Source organism: Dendrobium catenatum, unplaced genomic scaffold (assembly GCF_001605985.2).
Source record: "Dendrobium catenatum unplaced genomic scaffold, ASM160598v2 fragScaff_scaffold_993, whole genome shotgun sequence".
NCBI classification, from domain to species: Eukaryota; Viridiplantae; Streptophyta; class Magnoliopsida; order Asparagales; family Orchidaceae; genus Dendrobium; species Dendrobium catenatum.
The window spans coordinates 896157-907780 of record NW_021319455.1 but is presented as its reverse complement, the minus strand read 5'-3'; positions in this window follow the sequence as shown (position 1 = coordinate 907780).

Genomic DNA, 11624 nt, shown 5'->3' with positions numbered 1-11624 from the left:
ATTTAGGCTTTTTTGGAAAAATTTTTATGGATAAATTGAAAATTATGGGATTTTTTATAAATTAGAAAATATTTCTAGTTACAAAAATAATATTATAGTATAATCAAAGGTTCCAAATAATGCTCCAAATAATATATGATAATTTGGTTATATATTGAAACAGTATATTTGCTCAATAGCACATTCTACTGCCTACCATTATAGTATTTGGCAAGGTTCGGGTCGAAGTTCGACCAGTTCAATTGTGACCAGCCACAAGGCCAGTCCGGTCTAATGTTAAAAACGCTTCTGCGTCAAATCGGATTGAACCAGTTAGAACCGTTGGTTCAACGAGCGAACCGGCCAGTTTAATTACAACAATTTTTAAATAATAAAATAAATAATTTTATTTAATTAAAGATTAAATATTAAATAATCTTCTTAAATAAATTAATTATTTATATTTTAAACATTTAATTAAAATAATCTATATTAAATATATAAACTTATGTTATAATTAAATTTTTATTAAATATGATATATAAAATAGTAATAATTTTACAAATTAAAAATTATATTTAAAAATAAAATTAAAAAATATTTAAAATTAAAATTATCATATTATTATTAAAAATCAACATAAAAAGACTTGGTTGGAAAATATTAGAAATTATATTTATTTATTAAATTTAAACGAGAATTGACTTTTAATACGACACAATGGAGAAAAACGATTCATGTACCCGATCCCACATAGTGGGACAAAGGCTTGATTTTGTTGTTGTTGTTATTGTATATAGCTCAATTTGTAGTCATATAATTATTGTATATATATTTTGATGAGTAATGAAAAAAAATGTATGAATGAGTTATTTTCTATATACTTAATGTTTTTAGCAGCTCTGTGGTTTTTTATTTGTTTTAAGCAATTGGAAGAAGAAAAATATGAAAGTTTCCTAGAACTCCTATCTTGGGTTGGTTTGTTGCAAGCTAACACAATCAGACCTATTTTATCTGTAGGTCTTATCGATTTGGGTTATGACAATATTCTCATCGACAACCTTATGAAAGAATAGATTAATGCATCTCATTTTAAACCTATACATATTACTATAGTTTTTTTTTTTTTAACTAGTTTATACAAAGTTAGGTTTAATTATATATGGTTTCATTTTCAAAAAAAAAATTGTAACAACTTGATTTAAATTTTATAAAGTCATAAATTAGCATAAATAATTTTGAACTTTGTTATTGTCAATCCTTTGCAAGAATGTTATGAATGTAAGGTTATCAAATAAGTTATTTGTAATATCATCTTTTTGGTGTTTTTCTTTCTTGTGCTAAAAGTTTTTGATCCTACATTATTTAGATTTGCATTTTTTCTTTACCTAAGCCATTGGCTTAGTGCAACTTCTATATATTACATGTTAGATTGGGGTTGTACATTATTATTAACTTTTTTTATTATTTAGAAGTGAGGTTTTAAGACAAACATCAAGTTATTAGATTCATAGCTCATGTGTTGGCTCAGGGGTGGAACCAGTTTCAATTTTGAGAGGGGGGGGGGGGCAATTGGGGGGGGGGGGGGGGGCAAAAGTAATTTTTTAGGGCAAATTAGGTCAAAAGAATTTTGTAGGAGGGGCAAAAGTAATTTTTTAGGAGGAGCAAAAAAATATTTTTACTCTCCTATAATTTGTTTTTACTATTATAAAAAAAAAAAATTTATTGAGGGGGGGCGGGGAATTGCCCCCCCTAAACTTTATATGATTCCGCCCCTCGTTGACAAGGCATGAACATAAGATCAATTGGTGTTGAAACCACATGAAAATTAATGTGCCTTTATCTCACTTGCTTTACTTTACCTATAGTTGCTTGTTTATTATTTTGTATTAGATTGTGTTTATAGTGTTTAATACTTTACATGTTATTTTCATACAAGCTAAGTGTGAATAAGTTTTTATTTTATTAACTCAACTTTATTGTACATTAATTTTTAAAGTCCATCAAAGTTTTCAAAAAACTAAATTATCCTCCATTCGTAAGTGTCATAGTTGTCCCACAATATGAAGAATACTTTATAGGATTTATTTTAATAAAAAAACTATATTTTCTATAAAGGAAAGTTCTTAGGGGAAATTAGATCATCTGATGTTGAACTTTAAGAAAACTTTGTATTAAACTCTTGAATTATATTTTAAGACTTCAAAGATAATTGATAAGGATTATGCTTTAAGAAAGGATGGTAAAAGGGGTATAAGGGTAAAGCCATGAGGAGCATATAAGTATATAACCCTAAATATTTAGGATGCTAAAAAAATATCTGTTATTGTTACTTTACTTTTAAAAGGACAATTAAATTTCAATTTAAGTTGAGTAAATTGTTATAAATTTTGGCTTATATTCCTTTGCTAAAAAATAACATCATCACTTGAGAATAGCTTTATATGAGGACTTAATACATCTCAACATAAGACATCAATCTTAAACCTAAATCCATAACAAGGAATTAAGATGCCACTAGAGTATAATCCTTTGTCCAAATATAATGCAAATAAAAATGATTATGATGAAACTTATAATTTTAAATCTCAAAAAGATAAGGAATGTCCGATATTAGTCTTATAATTATGGTTGGAAGGGAGAACACGTAAAACTATATAGTGTCATGCTCCAATATCTAAATTGGAAGAAATTGTATCATTTATATAAACCTTCTTAATTAAAATCATAGCTGCTAATTTCAATTAAAAGCAAAATAACCAAAAAATTAAATTTTATTTATCAAAACATCCGTATACAATTACATTTTCCCCCAAAAATTAGTTACAATAACCATAAGTTCATTGAATTACATCTAATACATATCAAAACTTCTAGCTACAAAAGAAAAAATAAAACTAACTCTAAAAGTCCATCCTTTAATCAATCTCATAACATTGAATCCTTACCCCGACTTGAAAATCAATTAGATACACATAATGAGTTATAAAGCCCAACAGGTAACCAAAACCTGCAACTGCACTCAAAGCACTTAAAGGAAATAACATGTATGTAATAATTCAAATCTTAATGTTGCATTCAGTATGATCATAAATCTATATAAAATAGTGAATCCGAAAATCATAAGTCATTGAAACAATACCAGTACAAATGTTAGAACAATAAAGCTATAAATTAGGAAAACCATTCATGCACCATTATCAAAATGTAAGGATATCATATTGGTAAAAAGATAGCATCAATCATAAAATTCAAAATCTATACAATTGTCAAAAACTCATAACAATGAAAAAATGATATAATTTTTGCAATTATATCGTATATAATCTATACATTCATATTCATCGGTAGTTTCTTATTTTTATCTTGATCACATTTATATCATAATCTTGAAATCAATACAATATCAGTAACAGTGCATGTATGCATGTCAGCATGTATAAGTATAGAGCTCTAAATTGTGTGATGCTTTCATAATCATACATATATCATATTCATTTTAAACGCTTAATCTAAATTTTAATAATTATATGGCTTCTTGAACAGTTGTCACTGATCTTACCTGTTGACATCTTAGCTCCTTATAACTCTTAGTATTAATCTTGATCTTCATCAAGGGTATCACCATAAATTAATCTTATTTTAAGAAAAGCTTGTCGACCCATCCTCCTATATAGAGTAGAGTCAATCTCCAGGCAACCTATCTTAATAACCAGCATTTCTTATTTACACATAATATAATAACATATATAATTAATAACAATTAGCAATTATTCATTCATAGTACAATTATTCATTCTGAATGCATGTTTCATCAATATGCTTGTATCAATATGTCAAAATTATTAAATATCTTATTCATATTCAAATCATATAAAATTCAATAAATAACATTTTTAACTAGTGAGAATATAAAATCATTCAATTAAAATGATCAAAATAATAAGTACTACAATGCACAAAAAGTTATATTGTGGAAGTTCACTAAATCATGTGTAAATATCGATTTAGGCATAAGAGTAAATCTTGTAATCAAATTTTTTAAAAAATAGAGGTAGGATAGAAGTCACATACAATAATCAGAATATTTTTTGTAATAGGAGAGATGGACAAAAAAATTTGTGGAAACGCTTTTCTTTATTCTCTCTCTCTCTCTCTCTCTCTCTCTCTCTCTCTCTCTCTCTCTCTCTCTCTCCTTCTTCCTTTTTGTAACGACCCGGCCCGGTTAGCTCGTAGATACGAGGCGGAAACGAGATCGGACATGTAATAAGTAATTCATCATTCTTCAAGTAAAATAATACTATTCAAAGAAATCTTCACATGACAAAAAGCGCCTCTAATAACACAATTCCATAACACCACATATGTCTAACATAATGTACAAGATGGCTATATCAAAAGTTTTGACACTTACTCTGTATGCCATCCAAAAAAAATCACATAAACAAAAACTACAACTACAAGACAATAAAAAAAGGAACCTGTCACCCGGAGTACGACGCCTGTAAGTGAACCTTGGGTTTTCAGCCATCTCTTCTACTAGGTTCTCCTGAAAATTTTCCCAAAACTCGGGAATGAGCTACGCTCAGCAAGTGATAACTATAGCTAAACTTTGTATGTCTATGAAAGAACATATTTTGTGAAATAATATTCTACTCATGAGTTAATAAGTGTCTAAATGTTAAATTGAACATGATATGCCATTTACTTGCCTAAAATATGATATGTGATGCATAGATTTACTGTAATGTCATAATATAAACATCCGTCCCGGAGTATCGAACGTACTGATCAGGTACATTTCTTTCTTTTTTTCCTTCTTTCATGGCCATAGCATTTTCATATAATTCCATCTTGCCTCAAAGGCGGTATATAACCTCTTGATACTCCGTCATCAACAATCACAAACGATGTTACATGCGTATAATGCAAAGAAATACATATGATAGGTTAATGACCGTTTTGGACCTTTCATTCTAAGTACCAATGCTTTGTAAAACCCGAAATTCGTCATTTGAGTGCGTCGCACGCATATCGATGCGCCGCGACCGATTTTTCGGTCCGACGTGAGAGAGAGCCGACGGAAGAGGGAGGACGCGGGAAACTTCTTTCCGGACGGCGGCGACGAGATTCCGGCGAGGAATCTTTAGAAAGCGTACGGAAAGCCTTGAGTACGTTTTTCTTAAAAGAAATGAAGGATTTCTGAAGTTTCTTGAAAGAAAACTTTAGGTTTTGGTTTTTTTTTAGAAATTCTTTTAGAAAGCTTTAGAGATTTCCCTTTAATCTATGTCTTTCCCCTACCTTACATGTCAAAATTTAAGCAAATGAATAAATCGAAAATTAGGTTTGGTTTTTCTTGATTATTCTTTAGCAAACCTTTAGGTTTGTGTAGAATGTATTTTAGTAAATTTCTAGATGATTTCTTAAGGGAAAACCTAGGATACGAATTTTTAGGGTTTCTCTTTTTGGACAAAATTTTTTATTGGAATGATAGAGACTTAGGAAGACTTTTGATATGCAAAAATGTAATTTTTTCATTTTAACCAAAATTTGAGTGAAAATTAAGAAAGTCTAGGGTTTCCAAAACCTATTTTTATAGATGCATGCTTCCTAATTGATTCGCTAAGGCCTCAAGAGCCTCTAATGTTCAAATTGAAAGAGAAAAAGTATTTTTCCAAATTAATTAATATAAATCCGAAAATAATTGAATATTAATTGATTAAATAAATAAAGGAGGTTTTAGCATGCTTAAGGATGATTTGGGCACAAAAGATGAAAGCTTCAAAATTTGGGCATTTTTCTTAATCCAAAAAATTTTAGATTAAATGTTTTTATTTACAAAATAAATCGAATGTAAAGAGGTTTAATAAGATATGTGTAGGGATTTTAGATTAAGGATTGAGCTAATAATCGTTTATCACTTTGCTTTAGTCTTGAAACCGTAGAAGAGATAATATTGTTGTAGGGAGACAAAGAAGGTTAAATAAGTGATTTCTATTTTGCTAAAACAAGATATATCTATATTGTTCAAAAGTTTTATGCTATGCTTTAATTTTTCCATTTCATACAAGAATACTTAAAAGATGCATTTCATGCAAATTGTTCCTAATTGTATGTCATGCAAGGGTATAAATGATACATTTCATGCCCAAGTTTTACTTATGTTTAAGCATTTGTACAGAATGAAAAGCCAAAACGGTCCATTAACCTTATCATATGATTTCTTTGCATTATACGCAAATGTACATCGTTTGTGATTGTTGAGACGGAGTATCAAGAGTTATATACCGCCTTTGAGGCAAGATGAATTATATGAAAATTGCGTATGGCCATGAAAGAGGAAAAAAAAGAAAGAAATGTACCTATCAGTACGTTCGATAACTCCGGACGGAAGTTTATATTATACTTTACAGTAAATCCTATGCATCACTATCATATTTTAGGCAAGGAAAAATGGGCATATTCAAATGTTCAAATTTTAACATTTAGGACCACTTATTAACTCATGAGTAGAATATTATTTTCACCAAAATATGTTCTTCATAGACATACCAAATTTAGCTATAGTTAATCACTTCTGAGCGTAGGCTCATTCCCGAGTTTAGGAAATTTTCAGCGAGAACCTAGTAGAAGAGATGCGCTGAAAACCAAGTTCACTTACAGCGTCGTACTCCGGGGTTGACAGTTCCTTTTTTATTTGTCTTGTAGTTGAGTTTTTTTTTATGTGATTTTTTGGATGCATACAGAGTTAAGTGTCAAAACTTTTGATATAGCCATCTCTGTACATTATGTTTAGACATATGTTGGTGTTATAGAATTTGTTATTAGAGGCGCTTTTTCATGTGAAGATTTCTTTTTGGAATAGTATTATTTTACTGAGAATGATGAAATTACTTATTAACATGTACCGATCTCGTTTCCGCCTCGTACTACGAAGCTAACCGGGCCGGGCGTGACAAGAGTGGCTACAGAGCTAGTTAAGATATGGAATCAATTAAAAGCGCCATTAGGATGAATATTACAATCATAGAAGTATACGTTTATAGGGAGTTTTCTATGAGTTATTGAAATTTAGTGTTAACTTTATTGTTAGCTATGAATCAGGAGCCTATCCCACTGATCGCTACTGGATGCTAAAATTTGGGGGGGGGTATCAGGACGTGATGCCACTGTTGCCAGTACTGATAGCCAAACACTGACTGATGTGGAGGAAGTCTAGTTGTTCCCAGCTGTAACACTCCTTGGTGGTTGTTACTGTGAATTCCATTTTATGATACCGCCCTCCAGTGGAGTAGCAGTACTAGTATGGATGCCTTCACTCCCCCCAGATGATGATGCGTGACACAGTTGATCCAGCGTTCTCAGAGCAAGCCACAAACCTAGTTTTCAGAAGAGGATACCTAAAGAACACCTAAAGAGACTTTAGTGATAAACCATTTAAAGATATTCAGACATGCGACCACCACTCTTTACGGGATTCAGGAGAGCCCATAGATGCAGAGAATTGCTTTTAAGGGTGCGAGAAAATTTTGGAGAGTATGCCACTGTCAGCAGATAAAAGAATGACCCTAACCACCTTTGCTCTGGATGCCCGAAGCAGAAAGATGGTGGAGAGACTGATGTTAGAAAAGTACAGTGGTCGTGATGCATCTCGGATTTCTAAATGGGTAGACTTTGTAGAAGTCTTTAGAGACTGGTTTGATGCCTCTTACTGCAAGGAGCCAAGATGCAAAGAAGCGCTTCATTTAATTGGTGCAAGGAGAGAAGACTGTTTATCAAATTATGAACTGAAATTTACCATGTTGTTCTCGATATTGCCACCCGCAAGATTATTCTTTAATACTGAGGAGAATGTCAAAAGATTTTTGCAAGACTTCGTGATGCTATTCGTCACCACGTGATCCCTACTTAGTTTTGAGGACTATCCCGCTTGTTGGAAAAAGCAAGAAAATAGAATGACTTTCAGGACTACTTCAAAAGAGGAGAGATTCCTTCAGAAGAAGAGGGTTTGATAAACCAAGAGTTTTCAGACGCATTCTGGTGGCCTAGTGTGAAGAAAGTAGATCTGACAGCAGTGCGGAGTTCTTTCAGTAGTAAGCTTGTAACAAAGTTGCGAAGCGACTCACAGAGAGAATGGTTTTATCTGCTCCAATATTTTTATATTTGCCATCAGCCTGGCACATGGGCCTAGAAATTGCCCAAGCGTCTAAGGGAGGGAGGTCCAATGCTCCTCCACCTCAGCAAGTGTTGGAGACAGCCTACATTGTAACCCAAAAGCTCAAGAGTCCACTGCATCGGCTTCATACCTGGCTTATCCGGCTACGAGACCTGTAGGACAGCGAGTTTTATCCATCACGTAGCAAGAAGCCAGGAGTCTCCTTGATGTGATTCACATGTATTATTTATGTTCAATGTTAACTAGTAGAGTGCTTTTTGATACCGCGTGCATCCGCATCATTCATTAAGTCAGGAGCTTTGTATAAGCAGCATTGAAATCCATAGTGGCCCACTACATTGTCAGTAGTGTTACCGGATGGGTCTAGCATGATTGCTTCAAGTATGTGTTCACCCCTGCTTTCTTTATGTGAGAAGGATTTGAGGTTGAGTGATTGTTTACTACCTCTTAAGAATTTGAGTGATTTTAGAATGTATTGGAATGTCTAAACCAGTTCATCTCTATAGAACTGTAATATAAGAAGTAGTGAAGATCAGGCTTCTTGGAGGAGAGAAGCTTGTCGTTCAAGTGATAGAGGTACTTTCCTATGATTATTTCATCTATGGAAAAAGCTTGCCCAGTTTAATTATGAAGGGATCCAAGCTTCTTAGCTCATGTAAGGACATTTCGAAGCAAAGTTACAGAATTGATGAGATTGCTGTAACAAAGACTTTCCTGATGTGTTTCCCTGAAGTAATTACCTGGAATGCCTCCGGTAAGAGAGATTGATCTCAAGTCATCTTGTAACCTAATGCTGAGTCTGTTTCAAAAAGCACCTGATCGTATGCGATTAAAAGAACTTCAGGAGTTGAAGTCACCCAATTACAAGAAGTTGTTGCGAGAAGGGGTTTATCGACCGAGCACCTCAACCCTGGGAGCACCCGTTCTTTTGTTAAGAAGAAGGATGTAGTATGCGGCTTTGAATCCGAATTAACCAAGGATTGAAAACCCAAAGCTGTACCAAAATGTTAAGAACAATAATCCACTGCAGATAGATACTTGTTCGATCACTAGAAGGAGCTACAGTTCTTTTCTAAGATTGATTTAAGCGTTTGTTTACTATCAATTGAGTAATTTAAGAGAACATCGCCTAAGACAGCGTTTAGCTCAAGGTATGGACAATACGATTTACAGTGTTACCTTTCGGGCAACGAATGCCCCAGGCTGCCTTTATGTATTTAATGAATCGGGTCTTTAAAACCCGATCTTGATAGTTTTTGTCATTGTTTTCATAGATGACATTCTGATTTATTCAAATGAAGACTACATGCACTTCAATCTTCAAAAGCAGGGGTTACAGACTCTAAGAAGCCAAATGAACTGTACGCCAATTCTCCCAAGTGCGCATTTGCTGAGAGTTAAGACATTTTTGGTCATGTATTAGTGGAACGCATTTCTGTGGACCAGCAAATGCAGGCATAGCTGAGTGCCTAACCACGACGAGTGACAGAGGTACGGAGTTTTCTTGGGCAGCTGGTTACTACAGAATTCGCAGAGGGGTTTACCAAATTTCTGCACCCTTGGTAATGACTCAGAAGGCACGTTAAGTTTGAGTGGAGCAGTCTATGGAGAAGCTTTCAAAAAGTTGAAGACTCGTTTGACAACTGCACCGTTGCACTATCCCCTTCAGGCAGTGATGATTTTCAGATTTTAGTGAGCATCTCTAAGGGGTTAGGATGCGTTCTAGCAGCATGGGGAAGTATTTTGCCTATGCTCTAAGCAAATTGAAAAAATCATGAGAAAACTACCCTACCCACGATCTAGAGCTTGCCTTGTAATTTTTTGGCCTTGAAAGATTTGGAGCACTACCTATACGGTGTGCATGTGAAGTATTCACGACATCAAAATTTGAAGTATATCTTTTCACAGAAGATTTAAATTTAAAGGCAGAGAGCATGCGATGAATCCTAAATGATTATGATTTGGATATTCAATATCATCCAGGAAAAGCAAATACTGTGCGGATGCGCTTAAGTAGGAAGATCCTGTGAAGGTAAATTGTTTATTAAACCCACAGGAAAGTTAAGTTGATAGATGAAGATGTTTAGATTGTCCTGTTATTCCTACTACAGGGAGTGTATTGTTAGGACAGATGACAAGCCAACCTGATTTGAGAGCAAGATAGCTAAGCATTATTGAAAAGTCCAAATTTGTTTTAAAATCATTCAAATGGTTAAGGTAGTCAATGAGGAGATTTTACTAATGGATGATGAGATCTTTTACTGTATAAGGCAAGGTTTGATGTGCCTAATGTGATGGAATTTAGGGAAGAATGCTTCTTATGAAAGCTCATCATTCTATGTTATACCATTATCCTGGTATAACAAATGTATCAAGACCTCAAAGATCTATTTTGGTTGCCTGGATGAAGAGAAGGCTAGCATTAATAGTGGCTAAATGTACAGTTTGCCAGATGGTTAAGGTAGAAGCATCAAAAGCCAGGAGGTTTATTTGCAGCCTTTGCCTATACCAGAATGAATGGAAGACATAGCCATGGATTTTGTGTTGGATTGCCTAGATCTAGAAACTGGTCATGATGCTTTGTGATCATGATAGTGACTAAGTCAGCACACTTTTTACCTATCAAACAATCTGATGCTGTGAGAATTTGCAATGTTATGTAATGAATTGTTAGCTACATGGTGTGCCAAATCGATAGTACAATGATATGGAGGCTTTACCTCTAATTGTGGAGAAAGGTTCAAGAGCATGGGGCACCAGACTCACTTTCAGTTACAGCCTTTCTCCGCCAAACAGAATGGTTCAGTAGAGAACTATTCAGACCTTAGAAATCTACTCAATTAATGTTTCCCTTACTTTGGTGGCAAATGGGAACAACACATTCCATTGATTGAATTTTGCTTACAACAATAGCTTCCAGTAATATAGCATGGCACCGTATGAGCGCTTTGTATGGAAGAGGTGCCAGAAACTCCTTAGTTGCGCTGAGACAGGAGAAAGAAAGATCATTGGAGCTAATTTATAGATGATGCTACTGAAAAAGATAAAGACTGATTCGTGATAGATATAAAAAGCTGTGCAAGATAGACAGAAAATACTATATTGCCAAACAATAGATTTGTTGAGTTTAGTTGAGAGGTTTGTATTCTCAAGGTGAAGCCCTTGAAAGCTGTGAAAGAGATTTCCAATGGAAAACCTGAGTCCAAGGTATGTGGTCCCAATTGAAAATTTCAGAAGAGAGTCTGCAGTGTGGCTTACAGACTGATTTTGCCAATCCCACATAGTGGAGTACATAATATATTCTACATCTCTTCTTTGAGAAGATACATTGCAGGATGAAGCCTCAAAAGATCAATACTGAAAGCAATAGATATCCAACCAGATCTGACATTTGTAGAGGAGCCTGAGAAATCATAGATATGATGTTAAGCAGCTTCGTAGATAGAGAATCCCCCTCCTCCTTGTGTGT